A 16,478-nucleotide genomic window follows, 5' to 3' on the forward strand; every position below is an offset into this window, starting at 1 on the left:
TAAAGTCCATCCAGCAGGGTTTCCATATATTCACAAGACAGAGCATGGGTACATCTGTTTGGAATGGTTCATATCCCGTCCGGCAAGGGCAACAACTTGTTAACGTATGGGTACCGCCCTGGCCCAGGCCAGTACTAAACACAGCAAAGGGACATTCCATTTGGCCGACAACAAACAAATGCACTGCCAGTATCAGAAGTCCTAAAAGTGTAGAAAAAAACTAGTTTCCAAGGTAAAAACAGGCGTGGAGCTAATACTTAGAATTGCCATTACTGCCTAACCACCTTGCTCAAGAGTTTAACCCTTAGGGGACGGCATAATTCATCAATGTGCAGCACCCCAGACCGGGGAAACTTTGAGATGCAAACAAAAGAAAAAAAATATCACATCACTGGAAAGAGAATGACACAGCACATTCACAACTGTATAAATAGAAAAATTCTAAAAATTTTTCCTACCTTCCACAAGAAGTTGAAAATGACTATTTACAACCCCTTGTGGGGCCTCATTTACAAGACAATCGTAAATTTTACCAACTTATAAATGTTTTTTCTAATAAATAAGTTTTTTGGATTTTGTGAAATTATTATTACTGCTCACACAATATCAAAACAGATAAGAAATAAAAGCAGTAACAAATTTTTTGCATATTTGTTGTAATATATTCACGTAAGTTTACGAGAATGAAGATTCAGTAACTTTTTTTTTACTTTTACATGATTTTTCTAATATTTCTTTGCAATTTTCTTTGTAAAATTACATTTACAACTGACATACTATCGTAAAAGACAAAAAAGACAAAAACAAAAAACAACAGCAACCCCTTCGTATATTTACAAGCAAATTTACACAAAGACTCATGTGAGAGAAAGAGATGCAGTACCTTCCCCCTTGAAGTCACAAGCATTACTGAAACAGGCCGAACTCTCATGTCTGTATAAAAGAAAGTTGCCATTAGTGAATTTATAGCATATAGAAATATTGGCACCTTTGTTTCGAATCATTACAGGCAGTCCCCGGTTAACGGCGTGCTCGGTTAACAGCGATCCGGTTTTATGGGGCTTGTCTAGCGACGAAAATCGCCGATTTCCGCTTATCGGCGCCAATAATTGGGTATTGATGCCGATACATACCTAACAGAGATGCCGAAAACCGAAAATCGGCACTTTTCAAAGCGCCGATAATCCTGAAACTGAAATCGCCGATTTTCAAAGGGTTGGTTTTAGGAAACGGAGGTTTGGCCGATAACCGGGGACTGCCTGTATTACCATAACAGTGGTGCGTAATTCTGCTTCACACTGAAGAGCAATCCGTCCACCTCCCCAAACCTGTTTTACTTCACACTGAAGCTCAATCCGTTCACTAAGGGTTAACGGCCATTTCCAGCCTATGCTGAAAGTTATTCCTAATGTAAAGGACCGGCGATTTGTATATCGTGTTGGAACAAATTTTTGCAGGTGTGCATAGAAAGCTAGAAGAAAACTTATCTACACAAATGCCATTGCCCTCATTAATGCTGGCAACACAGACAGCATATAGGCTTGTGAAGGTACCACAGAAAACGGGATGTTCATTATAGAGAACGTGTTGAGCGGGGACTTGGATATCTGTAGATCGTCTCAAACCCACATTCCTGGAGGAGGATGTTGGAGGCGGTTCCCAAAGCCCTCCGCAGGGGGTGGCACCCCCGCAGACAGCACCGTGAGCAGGAAAGAGGCGTGGACGTCCCCGAAAAGCCCAGAAACCAGACACAAAGGCACCCCAACAAATCGCTCCAGAGGGTGCTGAGGAAGGTGACCACCCTCTCCAGTTGACATCCAAGAAGCGAGGCCCCCTTCGTCGCCCCAGCAGATACCTGCTTTGATCAGACATTACCTCCATCTTGTGGGGGGGGGGAGTATTGTAAAGTCCCCGCTCAATGCATTCTCTATAATAAACATCCTGTTTCCTGTGGTGCCTTCACATCGACCTGGGGTCGGCAAAATCACATGTTGACCACCATATTTGCAAATATGATATTTTAATGATAAAATAAAGTTTGTTCATACTTACCTGGCAGATATATATATAGCTGTATTCTCCGAAGGTCCGACAGAATTTCAAATTTCGCGGCACACGCAGTGGCCGGTCAGGTGGTTAGTACCCATTCCCGCCGCTGGGAGGCGGTATCAGGAACCATTCCCATTTTCTATTCAGATTTTCTAACGCCACTGTCTCCTGAGGGGAGGAGGGAGGGCAATATAAATATATATATCTGCCAGGTAAGTATGAACAAACTTTATTTTATCATTAAAATATCATTTTGTTCATGAGACTTACCTGCCAGATATATATATAGCTGAATACCACCTTTGGAGGGGGTAGAGACAGCCAAGAAATAGGAAAAAACCAATTATTGGTAAAATTATTTTGGTTCCTTATCTGATAGCGTAGCTGACTGAGTGGTTACTGTCACTCTAGTCTGCTTCTGCTTTACTAGAGACCCCAGCGAGGTAGTGACCTATATAGCTGGCGACTTCTAGATGATCTGTCAACGGGGCGTGACCACAATGTGACTAGATCATAGCCCATACAAAGAGGACAAAAGAGCATTACTAACCACCTAACCAACACCTAAAGCGTTAGTTTGCAAAGGATTGGGAAGACTGCCTCCAGTAGTCGACCCAACAACCACAAAAACACAATTAAAAAGGGGATAGGATCAGAGTTACCCCTTGTCCCCAAGGTTGCTGAAGCAGCAATGTATGGTCCCAGCGAAAAGCAATTTTCGTATGCTACCTAAACATCTTGCCAAGAGTGTGAGGCAAACACCGAATTGACTTCGCCAAAATGTGGCACTAAAAATGTCACTGAGTACCATATTTTTTCTTGAACGCCATGGAGGTAGCAACTGCCCTCACCTCGTGAGCGTTAACTCTCAACAACTTGAAGTTGGAGTCGTCACAACTAGAGTGTGCGTCCTTAATGACGTTCCTAATGAAGAATGCCAGTGCATTCTTCGACATAGGTTTAACTGGTTGCCTCACAGAACACCATAAAACATCCAATGGACCACGAGTGTCCTGTGTTCTTTTTAAGGTAGTACTTGAGAGCTCTAACTGGACATAGAACTCCCTCAGGTTCCTGTCCAATAAGGTCTGCTAAACCTTTAATTTCAAAGTGTCTAGGCCAAGGGTTAGAAGACCTATCATTCTTAGCCAAGAACTTAGGGCTTAAAGAATAGACAGCATTGTGTTCCTTGAAGCCCACATGACGGCCTCGAACTTCTCTCTCACTCTCTACGCTCGCCAGAGCAATGAGGAATGCCGTTTTGAGTAACATCCTGAAGAGATGCAGAGTGGAGAGGCTCAAAAGGACTAAACATCAAAAACTTGAGCATTACGTCCAAGTTCCAAGCAGGGGAAATCAGCTGAGGAACCTTGGACGTCTTGAAAGAGCTCGTAAGATCGTGGAGGTCCTTATTGTCAGACAAAGCTAATCCTCTGTGTCTGAATACAATCGAAAGCATGCTCCGATAACACTTGATAGTCGGAACTGCTATATCGAGTTTTTCTCTTAAGTAAAGGAGAAAATCCGCAACCTGGCTCACAGTGATAGAGGAAGAGGAAAAGCCCTTCTTTCTACACCAACCTTTGAAGGTTGCTCACTTCGCTAGATATATCCTTTAGATGAAGAACTTCTGGCTCTAGCGATGGCCCGTGCCACCTGGCCAGAAAACCCCTCGCTCTGACCAAGTTTTTCGATAGTCTGAAAGCAGTCAGGTTCAGAGCGGGGAGATTCAAAGATATCTCGTGAAGTGGGGTTTGTATGAGCAGGTCTGCTCTCATAGGAAGGGTCCTCGGAACGTCTACCAACCAGAAGAGAAACTCCGAGAACCAGTGGTTGAAGGCCAAAACATGGGGATGAGAGTCATCCTCGTCCCTTGTGAGGCCGCGAACTTGCGTATGACTTCTCCCAGAATTTAGAACGGGGAAAAAGGCGTAAACATCTATTCCCGTCCAATCCCAGGAAGAGCAACTATCGCAACTGCCCCAGGGTCGAGTACAGATGAGCTTTACAGAGAGGAGCCTCGCTGTTCTTGAGGTCGTGAAAAAATCCACAAGATGGCGACCCCAAAATTTCCAAAAATCTTGGCAAACCTCCTGATGAAGGGTCCATTCCTTCGGCAGGAGTTGATGGCGCCAACAGAGCAGGTCTGCTCGAACATTTTCGACCTCTGCCACAAAACTTGTGAGAATCGAAATGTTGCGAGCATAGGCTCAAAGAATAATCTCTCTTGCAAGGCTGAACAGGGAACAAGTATTGTCCGAGTTTGCTAGAACTACACGATTGCAAACTTGGACCTCGAAGAATTGAGAGCTAAAAGATAGCCGCCAAATCTTTGAAGTCGATGTGCCAGGACACCTGTTCCTCTCTCCAGGTTCCTAACACTTTCTCTCCCTCTAGTGTTGCCCCCAACCTGTTGACGACCCGTCCGGAAAAACAACACTAGGTTGGGGTTCAGAAGCTTGAGGGAGATCCCTTTCTGCAATTCCGTTGGATCGAGCCACCACCACAGATCCTCTTTATATAAGGAAGAATTCTCAATTCCTCTTTCAAGTCTTCCTTGCTTTGTCAGTTCTCCAACAAAAAGAACTGAAGAGGCCTGAGATGCAGACTCCCAGAAAACAAACTTCTCCAGCGAGGAAATGGTCCCCAGCAGACTCATTCCTTCCTTCACCTAGCATGTTTCCTTTTCCAAGAAGGCCGAAACTTTTTCGACATAGAAGTTGCCGTTCTTGCGACGGAGACGCTATAAAAGCCGCTGAATACATCTGAATTCCCAGACACAATGGACAGTGAGGGGATCAGCTGCGACTTCTCCACAGACCAGAAGTCCCAGGGACTTCACGAGTTGCAGAGTCAACTGAAGGTCCTCCAGATACCTTCCGCTTCGACGACGCCGAATCAACCAGTCGTCCAAGTAGAGTGAGATCCTGACGTGCGACAGATGCAACTGCATCGCAACGTTTTTCATGAGACGTAAACACCCTCGGAGCAAAATGTGACGCCAACAGCATCTGGTGTTCCCAGGCGGTCAACCATCCAAGTACTGACCAGACCCAACGTTGCTTAACTTCGCTGATCGGACGAGAAGCGGTGTTTTCAACGTGGTATGGCCGTTGTGCAGAGTCCAAAGCAGAGAGCCCTGAACTGGTACGTCTAGTCCCCCAAGACAACCTGAGATACTTCATCGAACGTGGATGAATTGGGGCGTGAAGATAAGTATCTTGGAGATCCAAAGATACCATCCAATCCCCGGGATGAAGGGCTCCTAGTATTGACTGCGAGGTCTCCATCTTGAACTTTTCCTTCGGACCAAGTTGTTCGACCTGTTGACGTCCAAGACGGGTCTCCAGCCTACTGAAAGTTTTGGGACTAGAAACAATCTGTAGTAAAATCCCGGGAACACCGAGTCCAATATCTGTTCCACTGCTCTCCGCTCGAACATCTGTTCGAGCAGGTCAAACAATTTTCTGTTTGACAGGAAGGCAGTTGGGAAACAAAAACAAAAGAGGAGACAGGAAGGGAATCAAGTAACCTCTCTCTAACAGTAGGAGGGACCAAACGTCTGCCCCTCACTCTTTCCAGGCTTGTGCAAAATGAAGCCTGGTTGCAAAGGGAGTCTGGAGATGAAGGGAGTCACTTGCTACCTCTCTTTGAAGTGACATTCCTTCGGGAAAAAACTCTTTCTCGTGGTGGGGTCTCGTGTTGCTTCCCATGGAAGCCCCTTTGTTATGCAAACATTTAGCTTTCGTTTACTTTTTGTATCTGAGATCGGAAAAGCGTTATGAAGGAGATGCAGTTTGAATGTCGATAACTTTAGTTTTGAGAAAAACGATATTTTTGCTTCTCTGTGTATTTATTTGCTTGCTGTTACACAGTTTGATGTTTTTATGACATAATGAAAAGCCAAAAAATAGACCTGCAAAGTAATATAACTTCGCTAAATGAAGCTAGATGAAGCGAGTGTCAAAACACGGCTCAGGTTGGGCAGCGTGACGTTTTACTTAGTCAAGCTCTGAGCTGCTACTGACTGACTGCCACTGACTGCCCTGCGGCATTCCTGTCTTTCGCTGATGCGTACTATGTCCACAGGGTTGCCATAGATCGCATTAGATATTATTTCATAGCTAAAAGGAAATTACCACCGATATACTGACAAAATCATTACATTATATGAAAAATGTAATTTGACTATGATAGGTTACTGTTTTGTTTATAACTTCTAACTGTGGCGAACTTTTAAATAAAACTTTCTGAGAAGATAGTCAGGATATGTATGATGCCATATATAAAATATCCCAGAAAATTTTATTTCCGATTTTTTCGTCAAACGCTCCCCTTAAGACAAAGACAACTGCGAGGGTGGAGAGAGAGGAGCCGACGGTTGAAAAGTCTCAGGAAACAGATCCCTAAGAAAAAAGCCAGAGTCTGATAATCAGAGGAAGAAGAAGACGAAAGAAGTTTCTCTTCATACAAAGGCTGTGACGAAAGAGGATGTTCTTCCGCAGCTGGTGGGTCTTGAGTGAGTGGTGAAAGTAGTTCCGATTCGCCGATACGTAAGCGGAACTCCGCGAACGAAGAAGTCGTCAACTAGAGTACGTATAGTAAACATAAAAAATGTGGAACGCTTCACGATTAGCGTGTCATCCTTGCGCAAGAGCCATGCTAATCTTCTCTGTATCGTTCCAATTAGTATATGTACTGCCGAAGCAAGTACTGGCTAAATTAAGAAGGACATCAAATGTTGAAGCGGGTAGTTGTGCGACATGATGAACAACTGGAGCGGTGTCAACACAAGACTTGAAGCTATACGGCGAAGCGAGCGCGGAGCGTCATGGCGTGACGCGCGAGAGGCTCCGTGGCAAGTACTAGAAGAGAGTCACAGCGTGGCGCGCGCGAAGCGTCATGGCTAGGCGCGCGTGAAGCGTGAGAAGCGCACGAAGAGCAAGACACGCGCTCCTGGCGCGAGACAAGAGAAAAGGCCAACACCTCAACTCGGGGAAGACGAATAGGAAGCCACTAAACACTCTCTCTAGAAGACAGACGCTCTGTATCGTTCCGAGGAAGAGGAGACGAAGGTGAAAGTCTGTACCTCTTAACAGGCAGATTCGAATCTTGAAAGGTTCATGAGAGCATCCAGCTGTTGTTGCAAACCCAACAAAATCTTACGCGTTGGAGAAGCCACTCTCTCGGGAGAAGGGCTGAACCTGAGAGAAGGAAAGGGGCGAGAGACGTATACTTCCTTCCACAGGGGAAGAAGCTCTAGCCCTTGCCTTAGCGCGACAGGGGGGTCGAGTAGAGTGATCATTCGAAAAACACTTTATTCTCTTCTGCAGAGGAATATCCACGCAACTTTCGGGGAAGAGTACAAACGTCAGAGAGGAAGAGGACGTGAAGCGCCCTCTCCTCTAAGCTTCTCTTAAGAGGGCGAGAGTCCAACCGAGAGCTCCAACCCCGTGGGGGAGGACGTGTCGGAGGACGAGAAGCAATCCTTCAGGATGCGTGCCTGAGCACGATCCCTGGCAGCCTGGGTAGCGTCATCAGGACCTGCCGAAGGGGACGCCAGATCGGTGGGAAGCCCCCGTAACCCTCATGCGGCTTTCGACATGCCCCCTCCCTGGTCCTGGGAGTTCGACAGAGGTCCAGGCCTAGAGGCATTATAGGGCCGATCTGACGCCCCTCCACAACACTAGGGGCACTAGCACTAACACTATGCGTTTGAATTGCATTCACTTTAGTTTCAAGAGCACGCATTGACTCCACACGAGAGCCAGGGAATTACCTTCTGCAGCAACAAACTACAGGGTTAGTAATAAATTACTACAGGGTTACTAGTAGGAGAAAACCCTGACTGTCCAACTAAGGATGCACTCTAGGAGGAAGATTTCCTCAGCCTATCACGCTCCAATTTAAGCATATAGGCTTCATATTTCTTCCACTCACCCTCAGACAATCCCACACATTCATTACCGATTATCATAGAGCATTGAACACCCTTACATATCATACATAAAGAGTGAGGAACTATCAAAGTCTTCGATAGCCTCACCTTACATTCACCCAAGCTACAGACTCGATAGCTAGAGGTAAGACATCTTAATTATAAGAAAAGTCAAAAGCAAAATCAAAAACGGTCCACAAAGAGCGTATGCCAAGTCACAGATCCAGTCGAATACCAAAAACAACCAAAATACTTAAGTGACAACAAATTTGAAATCCAAAAGGCGGAGGAACTGACAACAGGTGTTGACAGTCCGGCGACAGAGAAAATCTGAATAGAAAATGGGAATGGTTCCTGATACCGCCTCCCAGCGGCGGGAATGGGTACTAACCACCTGACCGGCCACTGCGTGTGCCGCGAAATTTGAAATTCTGTCGGACCTTCGGAGAATACAGCTATATATATATCTGGCAGGTAAGTCTCATGAACAAAATGACATTTTTATTCTAAAATAATGTTTAACACATACTTACCTGTTAGTTACATATAGCTTTAGTCTTGACGCATCACGGCAAAATTTCAAAACGCATGGCAGCGCCAGTCAGAATATCGGGTGATCGCCCTTACCTGCCCTCTGTCGGGTACCAGGAACTATTCCAACATGCTTCAGAATAATTTGCCTGCCTGTCCCGAGGGGAGGAGGGTGGAACAATATGTAACCAACAGGTAAGTATGTGTTAAACATTATTTTAGAATAAAATGATATTTTCATAATAAAATAAATTTTTTGAACATACTTACCTGGTAGTTTATATATATAGCTTAAGTCCCTGATCTGGCAGAATTTCAAAACTCAGACGTCAATCCCGATGGGTAGTCAGGTGTACCACTAGTGCGCCCTCTACCCAGGTACCTTGAACCATTCCAACTGTTCCTCAGATCTTCCATGCCCTAGTCTCTAGAGGGGAGGAGGGTGGGAATTTAATCATATATAACTACCAGGTAAGTATGTTCAAAAATTTATTTTATTATGAAAATATCATTTTAAACATCTGACTTACCTGGTAGTTATATATATAGCTGATTGACACCTTTGGTGGAGGGTCAGAGACAGCCAACATCTTTGGAATTTTGCTTAAGGGTTAATAAACCAACTTAAGGTTCTTACCTGGTTTAGCCAGCGATCCACTCAGGGGGCTAAAGACCTCTAGGAGCTGCCAACCGGTATACCAACCTCTATGTGACAGACAACCTATAATACCCTTGTTCCGGGCGCTGCCAAGGAACAAACTGATTACCTGACTAAAATCAATGATTGGGGAAGATTGCGCCCAATCTTCCACAAACAACCATAAGATTACATAAACTATTCCAAGGCAAGAATCACTGTTGGGGCATTCAATTATGGGATTGCAGGGGTAGTCCCCTCTCCCACTACTGAGTTAGCTGCTATAAACGGTCCCAGTGTATAGCAGTCGTCAAAACCAGCGTTTGTACTTGCTTCAAGTAGTGTGAGGCAAACACTGACTTGCTTCTCCAGAAGGTAGAGTCCATGATACTTTGTAGGGACCTATTCTGTCTAAAGGCTACAGAGGTTGCAACCGCTCTGACCTCATGGGTTTTAACCTTTAGAAGCTTAAGGTCCGCTTCATTACATTCTGAATGCGCTTCCCTTATCAACTGTCTAATGAAAAAGGATAACGCATTCTTTGACATTGGTAGAGAGGGCTTTTAACTGAACACCAAAGCGATCTGACCTAATAAAATAAATTCTTGAGTCCTTTGCAGGTACGCTTCAGAGCTCTTACCGGACAGAGGACTTTCTCTAACTCCTCACCTGCGATCTCTGCCAGATTCATAATCTCGAAGGACTTGGGCCATGGTTGTGAAGGCCGTTCATTCTTAGCTGAAAAAAACCCCAATTGTAGAGAGCAGATAGCTTTTGTTCCTAAAACCGACGGTTTTATTGAAGGCATGTACTTCACTGACTCTTTTAGCTGTCGCCAAGCAAACCAAAAATAGAGTCTTCATTGTGAGATCTTTAAATGAAATCTCTTGCAAAGGTTGAACCTATCGGACATGAGGAATTTTAGGACCACGTCTAGGTTCCACGCTGGTGAGATCTGACTTTCTCTTTGGTAGTCTCGAATGATCTGATAAGGTCTTGAGATCCTTATTGGCAGACAAGTCCAAGTTTCTGTGTCTGAAGACCGCTGCCAACATGCTCCTGTATCCCTTAATAGTAGAGACTGAAAAGTTACGTCTCCTCTTAAGGTAAAAGAAGAAAATCCGCTATCTGGGTCACAGAGGTACTGGACGAGGACACGGAGTTGTTTTTACACCAACCTCTAAAATATCCCACTTGGATTGGTATACCCTGATGGTAGATGACCTCCTAGCTCAAGCATTATGACGCTCTAGCTGCCTCCTTCGAAAATCCTCTAGCTCTTGGGCAGTTTTTCGATAGTCTGAAGGCAGTTAGCTGTAGACCTTGGAGGTTTTGGTGATACCTTTCCAAGTGGGGTTGTTTGAGTAGATCTGGCCTTAGGGGCAGACTTCTCGGCGTGTCCACCATCCATTCCGCACCTCTGTGAACCATTCTCTTGTTGGCAAAATGGGACCACTAGAGTCATCCTGGCGCTCTCGTGGGACACGAACTTTGAATGACTCTGTTTATGATCTTGAAGGGGGAAAGGCGTAAACATCCAGGTTGGACCAATTTAAAAGGAACGCATCTATGTGCATTGCCTGGGGGTCTGGCACAGGAGAGCAGTAACGTCTCCATCCTCTTCGTTTGAGCTGTGGCGAAGAGGTCTATGCATGGACGACCCCAAACCGCCCAACAATTCTCTGCAGACATCTTGGTGAAGAGTCCATTCTGTTGCCAGGACTTGACCTTTCCTGCTCAGACTGTCTGCCCTCACATTTCTTTCCCCTGAATGAAACGTGTCAACAATGTCACATTTTTCTCCTTGGCCCAGATAAGGAGTTGCCTCGACGGAACACAGTGACCTGGAGTGGGTTCCTCCTTGTTTGTTGATGTAGGCCAACGCCGTGTGTTGTCGGAGTTGACCATCACGACCTTGTCTTGGACTGAGTGTTGTAACTCTTTGAGGGCTAAAAATATTGCAGTCAGCTCCTTTTGATTTATGTGGAGCTTCTCTTGCTCTCTGGTCCAGAATCCTGATACTTCCAACTTTCCCAATGTTGCTCCCACCCGAGAGTCCGACGTCGGCCGGAGAACAACACTAGGTCTGGGTTCTTCTGTTTTAATGAAAGGCCCTCCTGAAGCTTGACTGGGTCGTTCCACCACTGAAGGCACTGTTTCATCGCCTCTGAAATGGGGATACACTCTTTCTCTAGTTCCGTCTTCTCTGCTCCAATACCGATTGAGGTGGAATTGGAGTGGCAGGAAGGTTTAGTCTTCCTAAGGAAACGAACTGTTCTAGCGAGGAAAGGGTCCCCAGCAGGCTCATCCATTCCTCGCCGAGCACATCCGTTTCCCCAGAAAGTCCTTTAATTTTACTAAGGTCTGTTCCATCCTTGATGGTGACGGAAAAACCCGAAAATCCCGAGACTGAATCCTCATCCCTAGATAGATACAGGATCTCTTGAGATGGGGTCAGATGTGACTTCTGCCTGTTTACCAGAAGTCCTAGTTCCTCTGATAAACAGACTGTCGCTTGAAGATCCTCCAGACAGCGATTGAAGGAAGGAGCTCTGAGAAGCCAGTCGTCCAGATACAGAGAGGCCCTGATGCCTCTCAAAGCAGCATTCCCGCTACATTCGACATCAGTCTGGTGAATATTTGGGGCGCCGTGTTTAGGCCGAAGCAAAGAGCCCGAAACTGGAATACCTGTTCCCCTGAAGACGAATCTCAGGTATTTTTTTGAAGCCGGGTGGATAGGAATGTGGAGATATAAGCGTCCTGAAGGTCCAAGGAAACCATCCAGTCGTGTTGTCTGACTGCCGCTAACACTGATTTTGTTGTTTCCATGGAAAACTTTGTCTTTTGTACAAAGGCGTTGAGGGCACTCACATCCAGTACTGGTCTCCAACCCCCGAGCTCTTGGGAACCAGGAAAAGGCGGTTGTAAGAATCCTGGCGAATCCAGATTTTGTATTTTCTCTATTGCGCTTTTTCTGCAATAATAACGAAACTTGCTGTCGAATCGCCTGTGCCTTGGACTCGTCTCTGTATCTGGGAGACAGATCTATTGGTTTGTCAACAACTGGGGCTTTTTAGGAAAGGGATTTTGTATCCATCCTTGAGTAGTTGAATGGACCAAGGATCCGCCTCCTCTTTTCTCCCATACCTGCCAGAAGTTTAACAGCCTGGCACTAACCGCTGCCTGAAGGGGGAACGCTCAAGTCCTGTTTCTTCCTGTCTAGAGGCACTCCTTGCTGCAGATCTTCTACCCGCCTCGAGGAACCTCTACCTGAGGGCCGACCACTCAAAAGGGCTGAGATCCCTGAAGCACAGAAGCCTCAGCCTTACTCTTTTTAGTCATGAAAGTCGTTGGTAAGACTTTCTTTGCTGTCTTCGATATAAGATCTTGTGTGGTTTTCTGAGCTAAGGAGGTAGAAATCTCTTTAACCAAGTCTTGAGGGAAGAGGTGAGAGGAAAAAGGGGCGTAAATTAAGGAAGATTTTTTGACTGGATGTGACCCCATTAGCTAGGAAAGAGCAAAGATGGGTCCTTTTCTTCAAGATTCCTGCTGAGAAAAAGCCGCTAATTGGCTGGCACCGTCTCTGATTCCTTTATCCATACACGACATAAGATGTACAAATTCTTCTTTGTCGGTCGTGTGCTGAATAATCCCATCTTTCTTCCTAACGCTCCCAGGGTCCAGTCCAGAAAGTTAAAGACCTCAAGGCCCTAAAAATTCCTTTGAGGAGGTGGTCCAACTCTGATGTTGACCAACAAAACTTGTTCTCTCCCCATGGCCACTGGGCTTTGAGATGAATCAACAAGATGGAGAAGTCTCCTCGGGAAGAGGCAGGTATTCCAAGGCTGAACGATTCTCCGCTTGATACCAAACGCCGATCTTGAAGCTAGTTTGGCTGGAGGAAAAGCAAAGGCTGTCTTTATTTGTTCTTTCTTTGAAAGCATCCATTCATTCATCATTTTGAGAGCTCTCTTGGAACCTTGGGACAAAACCATCTTCATAAAAGCTGACTCCTTAGGCGCCTTCCCAAGAGTAAATTCTGAAGGTGGGGAACGAGGAGGCATCGGAATAAAGTTTTCAGGAAAACCTCAAAAAAAAGTTTCATAAGTTTTTTGAAGTCTGATGAAAGTTGAAGGCCTTTACTATCTTCTTCTTCCGAAACTTGTTCGATCAGATCCACAGGAGACTGAGGGATATCATCAATCTCTTCTTCTGATTGACCAAAACCAAAGAAGCGACTTCTTTCAAAGTATCACCTCTTGACGCCGGCATCCTGGGTGTCCAGTCTCGTGACGCCTGGTGTCTTCGTGGACGCCTGGCGCCCTGGCGCCCAGATTCTTGACGTCTGGCGCCCTGGCAACCAAGATCTTGACGCCTGGCGCCCTGGCGTCCATCCTCTTGAGCTACTCGGGCGCCCTGGCGCCCAGACTTCTGACAATCATTGTTCCGTCCAACCTTAAGGTCGCTGAGAACTGGCCGCAAAAGCGACATCTGTCAAAAGCTTCTCAGGCTGACGTGAAATGATTGAGGTTTCTTGAATAGGCGAAACATTTTTTCACGTTTGCTGTCCCGCCGCACCCTGAAGTCACTTGAGAGCTGGTGCCTGTGCGACATCGGTCAAAAGTTTTCTCAGGGCGACAAAACAGCCATCGGTGGACAAACATGCATCCGCCTTATCTGCAGGCTGAAAGACTTGCATCAGGGAAGAGAGTTTCCGTTGCATGTCCTGAATTAGACTGAGAATGCGGAGCTACCTGTTGCTGGGGATCGACATGGGGAGCCGCAATATCAACTACTAATTCATTTTCATCGATGCGACGTTGGAAATGAAGTTTCGTGACGCCCGGTCTTATTTCAATCATCAGCGGAAGCAGACGGCGCCTGGCGTCGGCGACAACATACGCCTGCTTTTCACTGGAGAGCAATTGTCCGAACTAAGAGGGGAACGCTCTGGGCTGCTCCAGTGACTACATCCCGGAGTAGGAAGTGTCAAATCAAACGCGCGCTCCACATCAAAGGAAGTTTCCTTTGAGGGGTCTCGATAAGGTCGAATGACGCCAGTCCCTTCTAGTAACAGCGTCCTCCGACGAGGAAAAAACACTTTAACCTCGCCTTTCCTATGGCGAGGGTGAGCGCCCTGGGAAGGCGTCAACAGGTACGCTCGAGGGGGACGACTGCTCGGTAGCTAAAGCCTCTCGCCTCCCTTCGCCTGTCGACATTCCTTCTCACAGGGTTGGTGAGCTTGGAAGAGGTCTAGGACTAGGAGCACGACAGGACCGAGCAACCGCACCCTCCACAACACTTGCACTCTTATTTTTCTCATTAGCACTTGAATGTTTCAGATCTCTGACATTCGACCATAAATCCTCTCTGTCTTGTAAAAAAGAGGGATTCTACCTTTTGTCCAAGGGTTTGAATGGCCGTCATCATGTCCTTGAAGGTTGGTTCCTTATCAGTATCAGTGGGGGGTTCTGGGACTACCACTACTGGGGAATGAATAATAGGATTGATATGAGGAGAATCTTCAATTCCCTGACTATCTCTAGAAGAGAAAGAGATTTACTACTTGGCTCTTCTGATCCTATCCCTTTCAAGCTTAGAAACATATCAGGTAGTAATCCATCCACTCTCTTTCTGATAAACCAAAACATTCATCACATCTATCCTTTAACTCGCAATTTTTCCCTCTGCATTTTACACAAATAGAGTGGGGATCCAACATGTACTTTAGCAAGCCGGGTTTTACACCCTCACACACATTCTCACACTGAAGCAGAGTCAGACATCTTGGAAAGTGAAAAATCGTAAGAAAAGTCCAAAGCGAGCAAAGGTCAAAATCAACAATATCTAACAAATCCAGAAAATCCAAATCAAATCTAAAAACGAGCTAAAGCCAAAGCCAAAGTGTACTTCACCAAAACATTTCTGTGAAAATCACGGGCCAAACGAGCAAAATTCTTAACGATGCTTTAGTCTATGGCGGCAGGGAAGATCTGAGGAACAGTTGAATGGTTCAAGGTACCTGGGTAGAGGGGTGATAGTGGTACACCTGACTACCCATCACTAGGAACTATTCCAACATGCTTCAGTTTTGAAATTCTGTCCCGCGTGGGGGAGGAGGGGGACTTAAGCTATATATATAACTACCAGGTAAGTCAGATGTTTAAAAATGTCATTTTAACACATACAACTTACCTGTTAGTTACATATAGCTGATTGACACCTTTAGGAGGTGGGGCAATGACAGCTAAAAAGAGTTGTTGGAAACATTAAGGTTATTAATGTAGAAAATTTCTTAGTTCCTCACCTGCTAAGGTAGCTGATTCCACAGTTACTGCATCAGTAACCTGCTATCCTTAGAGCAACCGGGGGTATAATGACCTGGTCGCAGATTGCTTAAGCTGGGTATCAGTCACCTAGGACATGGCCGTGACAATACCACAAGTATGCCCTGCTCAGGCGCAGCACAAACATCATGAATTACAAAAGGGGTCACCCAACACCAAAGAAAAAGCATAACCATAAAAACCAAAACCAACTGTGGGGTAAAACTATCCAACACTTACCCTCACAGACAACCATAAAAACCTTCACACTCCAAAAAACAAGTAAGTAAAGGTAGGTTAATCCTCCTTTACCCTTTACCCATTACCGTGCCAGATACAACAAAGGGCCCTAACGTGCTGCACTCATCAAACACTGTCTGCACTTAGAGAGATAATGCAAAGCAAATACAGACTTACATCTCCAGTAGGTTGCTTGCACAATATCTTGAAGGAGAGGTTACTTTTATAAGCGAGAGAAGTAGAGATAGCCCTCACTTCGTGAGCCTTCACTTTACACATTTTCAAATCATTCTCTGAAATATTGGAGTGAGCTTCAGAAATCAGATCTCTAATAAAAAAAGGACATGGCATTCTTGGACATTGGTCTAAGAGGGTTCTTGACCGAACACCATAAGGAATCTGAAGGACTCTAATATCTTTAGTCCTTCGCAAATAATATTTCAAGGCTCTGACTGGGCAGAGGAACCTCTCCTGCTCCTTACCTACCAATTCCGACAGACTGAATCTCAAAAGAGCGAGGCCACGGGTGCGAAGGGGTCTCGTTCTTGGCCATAAAAACAGTTTGAAAGAACAAATTGCTTTTTAAAGCAGAGAATCCTACTCTCTTATCCAAGGCGTGGATCTCACTGATTCTCTTAGCTGTAGCTAACAAAACTAAAAAGAGGGTTTTCCTCATAAGATCTCTTAAAGAAGAAGAATCCATAGGTTCAAATTTCTCAGACATAAGCCACTTCAGGACTACATCAAGATTCCACGA

The 16,478-nt window shown here is 45.5% G+C and overlaps 1 protein-coding gene and 2 non-coding genes across 3 annotated transcripts in view; all 3 read right to left on the reverse strand.

Annotated features, from left to right (window-relative positions):
* The window catches only part of LOC136843623 (protein lifeguard 4-like), a 75,970-nt gene that overhangs the window by 51,754 nt on the left and 7,738 nt on the right, over window positions 1–16,478 (reverse strand). The window lies entirely within an intron of this gene.
* LOC136844510 (5S ribosomal RNA) lies at window positions 5,049–5,167 on the reverse strand. The gene has a single exon (XR_010854904.1). It is a non-coding gene; the product is annotated as a 5S ribosomal RNA (ribosomal RNA).
* LOC136844530 (U6 spliceosomal RNA) lies at window positions 6,660–6,763 on the reverse strand. The gene has a single exon (XR_010854915.1). It is a non-coding gene; the product is annotated as a U6 spliceosomal RNA (small nuclear RNA).

Source organism: Macrobrachium rosenbergii, chromosome 12 (genome assembly GCF_040412425.1).
Source record: "Macrobrachium rosenbergii isolate ZJJX-2024 chromosome 12, ASM4041242v1, whole genome shotgun sequence".
Lineage (NCBI taxonomy): Eukaryota > Metazoa > Arthropoda > Malacostraca > Decapoda > Palaemonidae > Macrobrachium > Macrobrachium rosenbergii.